At 40.3% G+C, this 12298-nt stretch overlaps 1 non-coding gene across 1 annotated transcript; it reads left to right on the forward strand.

The window, feature by feature from the left end:
- Positions 1-11688: 11688 nt before the first annotated feature.
- On the forward strand, positions 11689-11795 carry LOC117073945. The gene has a single exon (XR_004433473.1). It is a non-coding gene; the product is annotated as a U6 spliceosomal RNA (small nuclear RNA).
- Positions 11796-12298: the final 503 nt, after the last annotated feature.

A 12298-nucleotide genomic window follows, 5' to 3' on the forward strand; every position in this document is an offset into this window, starting at 1 on the left:
TATGTTTCTTCTTTTTCAATACTGTTTTGGCTGTTTCGGGCCCCTTGTGATTTAAACAATGAGTAGTGATTTAAAAATATGAATAGAAGGATCAACTATTTCATTTCTGCAAAAATTAATATTTTGAAAGGGATTACATTGAATCTGTAGATCACTGTCATTAGTTTTCCACCTTAAGAATATTAAGTGTTATAATCCATGAACACAGAATAGCTTTTGATGTATTTGGATCTTTAATTTCCTTAGTAATTTTTTGTGGTTTTCAGTGCACAACTTTTTCATCTCATTGTTTAAATTTACTTGTAGGTATTTTATTTTTTGAATAACATTGTAAGGAGAATTGTCTTCTTAATTTCTTTTCAGATTGTTCATTGCCAGTATACAGAAACATAACTGAGTTTTGTGTACTGATCTTATATCTCACAACTTTGCTGAATTTATTAGCACTGGTAGTTTCTTTCCTGGATTCCTTGAGATTTTCTATATGTACGAACTATGCAATCTGTGACTAGAGATAATTTTACTTGTCTCTCTCTCATTTGAATACGTTTTAATGTTTTCACACCTAATTGCTCTGACTAGGACTTCTAGTATAAGCTGAGTGTGCCATACTTTCCTGTTGATTTATATGTCTTGTAACTTTGTTGAAAACTGAGCATTTTGAATGTTATATTCTGGTAACTGTAGAAGTCAGATATCCCCCGTCTTCCCCAGGGTTTGCTGTACTTCACTGTCAAGGGCTGCAACTGTCCACTTAGTTAGGGGTTTTTTCAAACTATTTTTGCAAACCTTGTATTCCTTGTCATATGTAGTCACTGAAGTCTTTGTTCCCATATTTCAGTGAACAGTCAATGACCTGACAAATATTTCCTTAAACATCTTTAGCCAAAAAACAAAAAGGAAAAATATACTACTCTACAAGACTATGTATCTTGGCTCTGACTTAAGATTCTTCCTTAATGTGAAGCCAGGCCACTTACAGCTCTGCTTTATCCTTCACCACCTGCCTGCCTGGAGCCCACAGATCTGCCAGAATGCAAGTCTAGGGTTATCTCAAGTCTTTCCTGAGCATGTGTCTGGTTCTGAGCACAAGCTTTGTCCTCTGTCTTCCCTGGCAAAGCTGGTGGCCCTTCTGAGCCCTTATTCTCCCAAGAAAATTTCCCTTCAGCCTTCTCTTCCCTGTGATTTTGGCCTCATCTGTCATCCCTTGACCCAGGCAGGAATGAGCAATGTATGTCTTTAAATCTTTGGACCAAGGCAGCACTGCCTGGAAAGCTGTTCTTGCCCGAGTTAGGGAGAGCAAAACAAAGGTTAGTCACTGTATCAATTCTGCAGGGCACTGCTATATGGTCAAAACACACAACCAGAGTATTTTAAGAACATGGCTGTATTAGCCCCCTGGCACCAACAAGCCACACCAGGAATGCCGGCCTCCATCCCCACAGCTGTTGCCTCCACTCTGAGGAATGGGGGGAAGCGTGATAGCAGGCAGGTGAGCCAAAACACTGCAAATCTCTCTTGCCCAAACTCAGCTCCTCGTCTCTTCATTAGGAGTCCCCTGGTTGCTGTAGGCTCTGGATTAGATTCCAGAGTTTGGAGAAAGTAAATTCCATCAGTCTTTGTCAGGTCATCATCGTTTCAGTGAGGGGCCAATTCTTCAAGTGTCCTACTCTGCCATTTTCTGTGATGTCACCCAATATATGATTTTTGAATTAGAAAAAATTCTTAGAAGTATAAATGTGGGAGGAAAGGAAACAACACCTTTAAAAATGATTATATGATAATATGTAAAGAATTAATGTAAAACTCTAGGCACTTTTAAATTATAATTATGTTTTAAAATGTTTCACAGAAAAAGTGATTATAAGAAAAGAAACCACATATTAATGGTGGTTACTTTCAGGAGAAATAATTGTAGGTTATATTTACTTTTTAATTTTCTCTTATGTGCTTTATGTATGTGAAGAATTATCCATCGTAAGTGTTCATTGCTTTTAGAATCAGCAAATGTATACTGCCTCATTTCATATTATGATAAATTGCCTTTTAAAGCCCTAATCAATGAGGATTAAATCAGATAATTTTAGATATAGTTTAATACTTGTCATTTAGTTTGAGTTTGAAAATCCTATATTTATAAAAGATTTATATGATGAGTTAATGGGTGCAGCACACCAACATGGCTCATGTGTACATATGTAACAAACCTGCACATTGTCCTAGAACTTAAAGTATAATAATAATAAAAAAGATTTATTTACATAACTCATAAAATGAACTGTTTTTCTTCTTCCTTCTGGTTTTTTTAAAAAATAGGAATGGCTTTTATTTTATAGAATATTACCTAACGTCTCAGAAGAGGCAAAAGGATAAAAGTACCTTCTTGAATTCAACATCCTAGTATTTGAGATTCAATCAATTTCCAGATGGTATATAGCAGCACATTATTCAAATCCTGTTAGAGAGTTAGCATCAGGGGTGATGTAGTATTTTGATCGATTCTGAAAATTCAAGTTAGGTTAACTGTATCAAGGAAGAAAAATAGAAATCTATTTAACCCTAAGCTAGACTGAGGCAATGACTAATGTATCCTAAAGAAATAAGGGGGAAAATAACAAAAGACTTTAAGGCAAAAGTCACTATAATTATAAATGGAGACCTACAGGCCAATCTCTTGGATTTTCATCAGTTTTTACAACATTACAAAATTTCTTATTCAGAGGAAGGGCAGATCATAGGATACTATCCAGAAAAGGCAATGGCACCATCACATTAAATAAAACCATGTTTGTGCCACTTTCAATTACCCTGAAATTATGGAGATCCAATATTTGATAATTCTGCGAGTTTGTAAATTTTGAAGTGTTTTCACATGGAGTTCTACATCTTTTATGCTGTGGACTCTAATGTGGAAATACTGAATCTGTTCTTATAAACCCCAACTGCGCCTCCTACAATACATATAATCATTGTCTTCTTGTTTTGTTCCAGTAGTAACCTATTGAATCTCAGGATAGAGGCCCAGTGTAGTTAATCGACAGAGTTTCCTAGAAACAGGGCTGGAGACAAGGATTTTTTCTGTGTGATTCACTGAGGAAGCCCTTGGGAAAAGGGGAGTAAGAAAAGTGCAATAGGATTGGGTAAAGTAGCTAAGTAGTCATACGTGGTCTTAGCTGGAAACTCGCTTCAGCTTGGTCAACCACAGAGCCCTGATATACAAGTTAGACCAGACTTAATTTCCTTCACAGTCTAGGAGTCCAGCTTTTCATCTCTGATGAAGTCGCAGACATTGACCTCATGATGCTAGGTATGGGGGATACAGCCTCCTGGGCCAGGTAAACCTTGTTTATCCAGGAGAATTCTCTGCATAAAGGGAAACCTAGGAGGCTGTGATGGTTGATATTGCCAGCAAGTTTGTATGGGTGCACTGCCTTGCTAAAGAAATCGAGGTGGGGCACCAATAGCACCCACTACAAACAGTGTTTCTCAAAGTGCAATCTGTGATCACTAGTATCAGAATTACCTGCTGCTTATTAATATTCAGATTATTGGGCCTACTCTACTTCAATTAATTGAAAATAACTAGGGTTAGGTCCCAGGCATCTCCATCCTAACAAGTGCTCCATAAAATTCTTTTGTACACTAGCATTTATGAACCTTGTTCTCTACTAATAAGCACTAAATGTTTTCATAGAGTAAAAACTGTTGTATTAGTCAGGGTTCTCTAGAGGGACAGAACTAATAGGATAGATATATATAAAGAGGAGTTTATTAAGTATTAACTCACATGATCATAAGGTCCCACAATAGGCCGTCTGCAAGCTGAGCAGAAAGGAGAGCCAGTCCAAGTCCCAAAACTGAAGAACTTGAAGTCTGATGTTTGAGGACAGGAAGCATCCAGCACAGGAGAAAGATGTAGGCTGGGAAGCTAGTCCAGTCTAATCTTTTCACGTTTTTCTGTCTGTTTTATAGTCTAGCTGCACTGGCAGCTGATTAGATTGTGCTCACCAGATAAAGGGTGGGTCCGCCTTCCTCAGCCCACTGGCTCAAATGTTCATCTCCTTTGGCAGCACCCTCACAGACACACCCAGGATCAATACTTTGCATCTTTCCTTCCAATCAAGTAGACACTCGGTATTAACCTTCACAGCTGTCAATGATTAAATGCAAGTAGAATTACACTATTTAGAGCAAAATTTCAGTCATGTACTCCTGGTTAGACAACAAGCACAATCAGAAACTACCGCTGACAATTTACATATTCATGCATAAGTGAAGATTGTGTAGAAGAAATAGTTTGTTCCTTCCAAAGGGAGAGTAAAAGTACACAAAAGTAAACTATCATGGATTCTCTTGGGGATCATGCTTCTGAGAACTTTAATTTCTGTGTCACACTATGAGCAGGAGGAAAGGGCTTGATAGGAAGAAGTCCTGAAGCATCCTTTGCCTATAGACTGCTACTCTTGTCTTATGCAAAGGAAGAATAAGATCACTTTTCTTTCATTTTTAAACTTTTATTTTAGGTTCAGGGGTACATGTGTAGGTTTGTTATGTAGGTAAACTCATGTCATGGGGGTTTGTTGTGTAGATAATTTCATCATTTTAAAATATATCCAGAAATTCCTCAACAATCCCCATTTCCAAAGCTGGAGTCTTACTCTCTTCCATTTGAATGAAGCCTGGACTTGGTGACTGTCTTCTGGCGATGGAACATAGCAGAAGTGACAACGTGTGACATTGTCAGAAAAGGCATTGCAGATTCTTCTTGCTCTTTGGGCCACTCATTCTGGGGGTAGCTACAGTCACATGATGAAAACACTGAGGCAGCTCAAGATAGAGATCCAGGTGACAAGGAAGGGAAGGCTGCAAGAAACAGGACTCCACTCACAACCACATGAGTGAGCCGACTCAGAGGGAGCTCTTCCAGCCCAGGCAGGCCTTTAGATGACTGCAGCCAGCATCCTGATTACGATGTCATGAGAGACCCTGAGTCAAAACCACTCCAACAATTTGCTCCCAAATTCCTGACCCATAAAAATAATAGGATAATAAGGGTTGTTTTAAATCACTAAGTGCTGGAGTAATTTTTTATGCACATGTATTTAACTAGCATATTACTTAAAAAGTACTTTTCTGGGTTCCTGGATAATACTTTTGTACTCTCTCTTTTGAGCAATTTTTAAATAATTATTCTCTCCTTAAAAATATATATAAACCTCTGAGGTGTTTAACACATGGAGTGTATTCATTGTTAGTATCAAAGCACAAAGAATGGAGTCAATGGTTTTCTTTCCTGCTACTGTCCAGAAAAAAAGCATAGGAGTTTTATTAAGGGAAAAGTAAGAGGAGGAAGTTATAGGTGAAAAAAACAAGGGTCCTTGTCCAGAAGAGGCTGGCTTAGATTTGTAGCATGAAGACCTCAGCACCACAGGTACAGGTTGCAAGGGAAGTAGGAAAGGGAACAGACAGAGAGGTGGGATGATAGCAGACAGAAGCTGACTCCTTGCTGTATTGCTGAAGAGTGGCCCAAACTCTTGTAGGCAAGCCTGGATCTGGGGATGGAGAAGAGGAAATGGTCCATCCAAGTAGATCACTTGTCCCCAGTCCAGGAGTCAGTTCCCAGACAGAGACTTAAGATTACCAGGAACTATAAGCAATTCACAATTGTAGAGCAGCAGTGTGTGAGGCTGGGAATGATGACAAGGCATGTGTGATGGTCTGGTCACCTGAAACAGCATGATGTGTCTGGAACAGACACACGGTCTATATTGTTAGGGTTTATCTCATATTGACCAATAGTGTTAAGACTGAGATATGGATAGCACTACAGGGATGAGAGAGGGCACAAGTTATAAAGAGTCACTTGTGCCTGGTTAAGATGCTTGGATGTTACTGTGTGCTCAACGGGAATTCACTGGATGGTATAGTTGGGGAGTGACTTGGTTGGCCTTGCATTTGAGAAATTATTCTCCTGGCCAGGTGAGGAAAAACATTCTGTTAAATAGTAAAGATAAGTGACCTAATGGGAGGCAATTACAGTAGTTTTGGCCAGAGATGACAAGGATCTGAAGTAGACCATATAGTAGCAATGATAGAGAAGAAGTGATGGTTTAGAAAAAAATCATAGCTGAAATCTACACAACTTTTAAAAAGTAATTATTATAAGCACGTAATAGTTGTATATATTTAAGTCACTAAGTGCATATGGTATACATATGGGTACATATGGTGTTTTGATACAGTCATACAGTGAGTAAGGATCAAATCAGGGTAATGGGGGTATTCGTCACCACAAGCGTTTATCATTTCTTTGCTTGAGGAACATTCCAATTCTACTCTTCCAGTTATTTTTAAATCCATAATAAATTAGTGTTAACTATAGCCACCCTTTTGTGCTACCAAACACTAAATCTTATTTGTTCTATTTAACTGTGTTTTTGTGCTAATTGACCATTCCCTCTGTAATCCTTGCTCTCCATCACCCTTGCCAGAACCTGGTAACCATAATTCTACCATTTCTTTGAGTTGAAGTTGTTTAATTTTTAGCTTCCACCTATGAGTGAGAACATGAGAAATGTGTCCTTCTGTGCCTAGCTTATTTCACTTAACATAATGTCCTCCAGTTCCATCCACATTGTTGCACATATAGGACTTTTTCACTGACCAACTGTTGGATGACTCCCAAGTTTTGTGCTTGAGTGACTTGCTAGAATGGGAGACAAGCAATGGTAAATAAAAATCGGGGAAGTAAGCTAAAGTGTGTGTGGAATAAATAATAGGTCAATGGACCAGTTGAGCTTGAAGCCACAGTCTAGGACCTGTGGCCCAGACAAGCTGGTAAAAAGGAGAGCCCTTTATAATCAAAGCCATAGCCCTTTCTAACTCAGCAAGTGGAAGCCTCTTGTGGGCCCCTGACAAGACTTAGAGAGGCCTAACTCACCATAGACGGGCCCCAAGGAATGTATATCCACTCTTGTGGGCTACTAATGACATGAATATCTTAACATTTCCAAGCCCAGCATAAATGTGGCCATGGTAAATACACACGGTTATCTCAGACTCTCCTTTCTCTGGCTCTAGCAGGATTCCCTACATTTCTAGCTATCTTGCTTTCACTCTTACTTAGAATTGTATTTATGATGTAGTTTCTTAGCCTTAGAATGTATATCTTGGTTTAGGCAGCTGCAAGACACAGATACAATGAATTGTGACATTTGTTAAACTATTTAAAGTGACTCAGAAACTGACATAACATTGCAGTTTATAAGAAGCTACCCTGAGAAAAGTATTAGGCATTGTGCTCAAAAGCCACCAAATCCCAAGGCCACCTTGAATATTTATCTTGGAAAATATAGAGTATCAGGATCTTGCAAAACCTTAAACACAAACCTTACAATATTCCAGTCGAGTGTGAATACTGGGAAGAACTATGGGCATTGTTATCCAGGCCTCCACTTTCCTCCTCGCTTCATCTCCTTTCTGACATCCTTTTTTTTTAATCTTTAGATATTAACTACCATTTAGATTTTTCTTTTCACTTCACCACTGTCAAAGCAAAAATTGCACTAGACAAACCTAAACAGACAAGGAAGGCTTTAGTCAAGGCTATTGCAATTGGAGAGAAAGACCAGAATTGTGTCTGAACTCAACTCTGCTGAAGCAAAGGGCAGGAGAGTTTTTAAGAGCTGGGAAGCGGGAGAAGATGACAGGCCATCTGTGCTTGTTAATTGGCTTTATCCAGAGGAAAGGTAAACTTTCTTGTATCTTCAGAGCAGGAAGTAATTTCACAATTGGGAGCAAGGTGCCCACCAAAGTTAGGCTTCTCCCCTCCTACAGGGACTGGGAGATAGGGGTGCTGACTTCTTTGAGGATTACAGTCAAAGAAATGGCTCCCAGGCCCTTGAGAACAAAGCTCCTGGGTTGTAAAACTAGCAGGAGGCTTTTAAAATGGTTTACATCTCAAAAGGATAGAGAAATAATTTATAATTACTAGTTTTCTAAAGAAAATGCTGTAAGAAAGGGAAGTCAGGACCACGAGTCAGGAAGAAGACTGTCTCAAGCTTGGACAAGCTGAGGGGCAGGTTGACATTCATCCTGGTCACCATAAACAATAATGTTTCTAAGAATGAGTCTAATTTCAGGGACAATCATAATAAAGTGGAAAGGACCATGGACATAAAATTTTAAAAATTGCCTTTGGATTCTGGTACATGCTCTGGACTAAACAACTCTGTTTCTGATACTCATATTATATTCTACTGGGAAATAGGAGGCTAATGATTAATTTGGGCCACTTATTTTGATCTTGAAAATACATTCAAACTTAATTTTATCTATGTATTTATTTTGTGTATCATTTTATCTGAGAGTTGATTAACATGGTAAAGTTTAGTTGGAGGAGCACATGTAGTAGAGCTCATCTAGATTCCATTTTTTTAAAGCCTTTGTAGAATATCTGGAATTGCCTTCTCCCTTAGAGAACCAGTGCTCTGATCTCTGGAGAAAGTCAAGGATGCCTGGTTCAGTTGATTCCAAGGTATATTTGATGGTGACCTTGAACATAATGGAACTCTCAGAAGGCACACACCCAAGCCTCAGCCCTAGAGGTGAAGATTTTGCACGGAGGCATAGAAGTCACAGGTTTACCATGCCACATCAGAGTGTGTAGGTTGGCTTAGGACATTAAGAGAGCAAGAAAAATAAAGGATCTTTAAGAGCAACTGGTGGCAGCAAAAAGCCCGAGGGCTTACCCACTACCCTAGCTCTGCAGCATCTTCTGCTAAGTTCCTGGATATGAGGACAGCTTGGGGGAGAGAAGACAGTCTCCCAGGAAAGGCTCTTCTCGGTCAACTCTCAACCCATGATACTTGAGCCATGATCAACTACAGTTCTAAGAACATGAACTATTGTGAGCGAAACACCTGCCACTCCTCCTTCAGGTTAAGAGTCATGAAAGACGAGGAGTGCTGTCGGCAGCTGTGGACGGAGTCTTGCGAGAGAGGACTGCTACATACTAGACAAGTCTAAAAGCCTCATTTGGGCAAACAAAATTTTAAACCTTCTCTCTGTGGGTTCATAAGTGCAAGGAAATGCACTTCCTTTTTCTAAAGACATGACACCCTTCTTAGCCATCATGACCTCTGATTCCCTCAGAGTCTGTGCTGAATCTCTTGGACAAGCTTTGCTCTTTCTTGCCTAGGATGAGAAGCCATGGCCGAGGCTAGTGACAAGTGATGGTGTGCTTCCCCCAGCACCTTCACGTTTCTCTGGGATAACCCAGGGCGCATCTGACGAAGTGATTCCATTTCAAATACCACCTCTGGTGGATCTGAAAGGAAGTGCTATGGGGAGCACCCCAGCCTACCGTCATGCCGAAACACATCCCACAACCACGATTAATTTTATGTGTCAACTTGAGTGGGCTAAGGGATGCCCAGATAGCTGGTAAAATGTTATTCCTGGGTATGTCTGTGAGGGTGTTCCCAGAAGAGGTTGGCATTTGAATCAATGGACTGAGCAAAGAAGATTTGCCCTCACCAATGTAGGTGGGCACCATTCAATCCATTGAGGGCCCAAACAGAATAAAAGGTGGAAGCCTTTCAGGTGTCTGGAGGGGTAACAATGGCCCAGAGTTTTTTTTTTTTTTTTGTCTTTTTCTTCTGAGATGGAGTCCCGCTGTGTCGCTCAGGCTGGAGTGCAGTGGCGTGACCTTCTGGATTCAAGCAATTCTCCTACCTCAGCCTCCCAAGTAGCTGGGATAACAGGTGCCCACCACCACGCCTGGCTAATTTTTTGTATTTTTAGTAGAGATGGGGTTTCACCATCTTGGCCAGGCTGGTCTCAAACCCCTGACCTCAGGTGATCTACCTGCCTTGGCCTCCCAAAGGGCTGGGATTACAGGTGTGAGCCACCGTGCCCGGCCTGGAAACTGTTTCAGAGGTTTTTTGGAGTACTGTGTTTAGACTAAAGGAACAGAAGTCACTTAGAAGGCACAGGATGATGACATGGAACATCTTACCCCGCCTGGATGCCCCATTTACCTACCTCAGTGCTTCCTCTCCAGAGAGAGTTAGGGTAGGGCTCTACATGAGTGATGGATTCACAGAGGACGGAGTGACTATCTTAGAACTCACACACAACAGCCAAGTGTCTCTCACACTGATGGGTGCTCTCAGAGCGAACACTCACACTGCCAGTACCTGCTGGATGGTGCAGAATGAGCACGTGCACGAGGGGCCGGGGTCAGTGACCTGAAAGTTATGCAGTGGGTGAGGGCATTCCCTAAACCCCGAGCCTGCCTTATTTGTCCCCTGGCCACACACAGTTAAGATTTTTATTTTATTTCTTCATGGCTTATTGGATTTTCCTTTCAAACTACAAAAGTAATGCATGTTGCTTGTTGCAACAAACAAAACCAACAATTCACCACAGGGAATCATGAAGTCAAAGACAATGATTTCTTCCTCCTCCTCTAGTAATCTTCTCCCTTCTCCAAGGTAATCAGTGTTAAAACCTTAGTATACAGCCTTCCCTACTGCTTTCTATACTCATAAAAATGCACATAGCCACAAACAGAGACACATAGAACACGCACTCCACACACACATTCAAAATGTAAAGACTTCTTTTCAGTTCATACATGGTACTCAGCAAATTGGCTTTTCAATTAACACTATATTGTTACATTCCTGAATGAATGCATAATATTCTACAGATGGATGCACTAAGATGCATTCCATTTTCCATGTACTGACAGTTGATACACCAGTTTCTCTATTTTGTCAACACTATAAATAATGCTTCAGTAAACAACCTTATTCACCTAGACTTATAAACTGATGGCATTATATCGGTAGGATAGATTCCCCAAAGATGCTTTTCTGTGTCAAAATGCAAGCGTATTTTTATTTTAATAGGTTCTGTCAAGTTGTTTTCTAAAACCATTGAAGCAATTTATAGTTGTTTCAGTAATATGAACAGAATGTCCCTTTCTCCTTTTCTAACAGCACGGGATATTATCACTGTTCTAATTCATTGTTGTTAAGATTTTTGAAAGGAATTACTACCTGTTTTTTAGAAAGAACTGCTTTGAGTCACACACAGAGAAAGACTTACAAAGTGCACTTTTCTGAGCCCTTGTCTCCAAGTGGGTTGCAGTCAAACTTCTCCAGAGACAAATTATTGTATCAGAGCGAGGTTAAACACGCATGTTCTTCTGGGTCCCAAGTCCTGGCCTTCCTGCCCAGAAACCTGGATTCAGAACAGAGTCCTCATCCCTTCTCTCCCTGCTGACCTTGAGCAGACCTTGCCCGGATGTTGCATGCCATCCCTGTGCTCACCACACTGAACTGTTCTGTGCCACTTTCAGAATGGACAGACTCGGTCAGTGTCTCAGTCAGCTTGGCTGCACAGCAAGTTATCCTGAACTGGGTCTTAAACAGTGGACATTTATTCTCACATAAGGCAGGAAGTCTGAGACCAGGGTGCCAGCACAGTTGGGTTCTGGTGTGTGTCCTCTTCCAGCCTGCAGACTTCTGACTTCTCATAGTGGTAAGAGGAGAAACTAGCTCTCTGGCCTCTTCTTAAAAGAACACTAATCCCATTCATTAGGGCTCCACCTCTCCCAAAGGCCTCACCTCCTAATGCCATTATACTGGGGATTGGATTTCAACATAAGAAGTTTGGGGGGTGCTCACTTTGGCAGCACCTATACTAAAATTGGAACGATACAGAGAAGATTAGCATGGCCCCTGCGCAAGGATGACACGCAAATTCGTGAAGCGTTCCATATTTAAAAAAAAAAAAAAAAAAAAAAGAAGTTTGGGGGTATGCAAACTTCAGACCATGACTGTCAGTGTATCTTATTTGTCTTTGTAGCCTCAGTGCTTTGCCCAGAGTATGGGACAGAGTACGTGTTCAATGTATATTACATTGGTTATAATATAAAGTAAGTTACGTCACAGCAATGAGTTCCTTAGTAAATAAAATAACATGCAAGAATGCTCACAAGATGTATTCAAAATGGCAGAATGAAGCCAGATCACATCATCTCCCTTCCCTAAGTACCTAGTAAATAAATAAATACCCAGTAAAAAAATTTCTGTAACAATAAGCAAACAAGGAAAGGCATTTAACCTAATGTACCATGTTATACCTATAAAAAAAAGTCCCATATATAAGAGAGACAAGAAAAAGAAAGAAATTACAATACAGCTCAGTGTGGCCCCACATCTTGTCCCATCCCCATTTTCCCCTCCCCAGAGGCAGTAACGAGGAAAGCTTAATCACCAATATCCTT

Source organism: Trachypithecus francoisi, unplaced genomic scaffold, assembly GCF_009764315.1.
Source record: "Trachypithecus francoisi isolate TF-2019V2 unplaced genomic scaffold, Tfra_2.0 Lachesis_group4, whole genome shotgun sequence".
NCBI classification, from domain to species: domain Eukaryota; kingdom Metazoa; phylum Chordata; class Mammalia; order Primates; family Cercopithecidae; genus Trachypithecus; species Trachypithecus francoisi.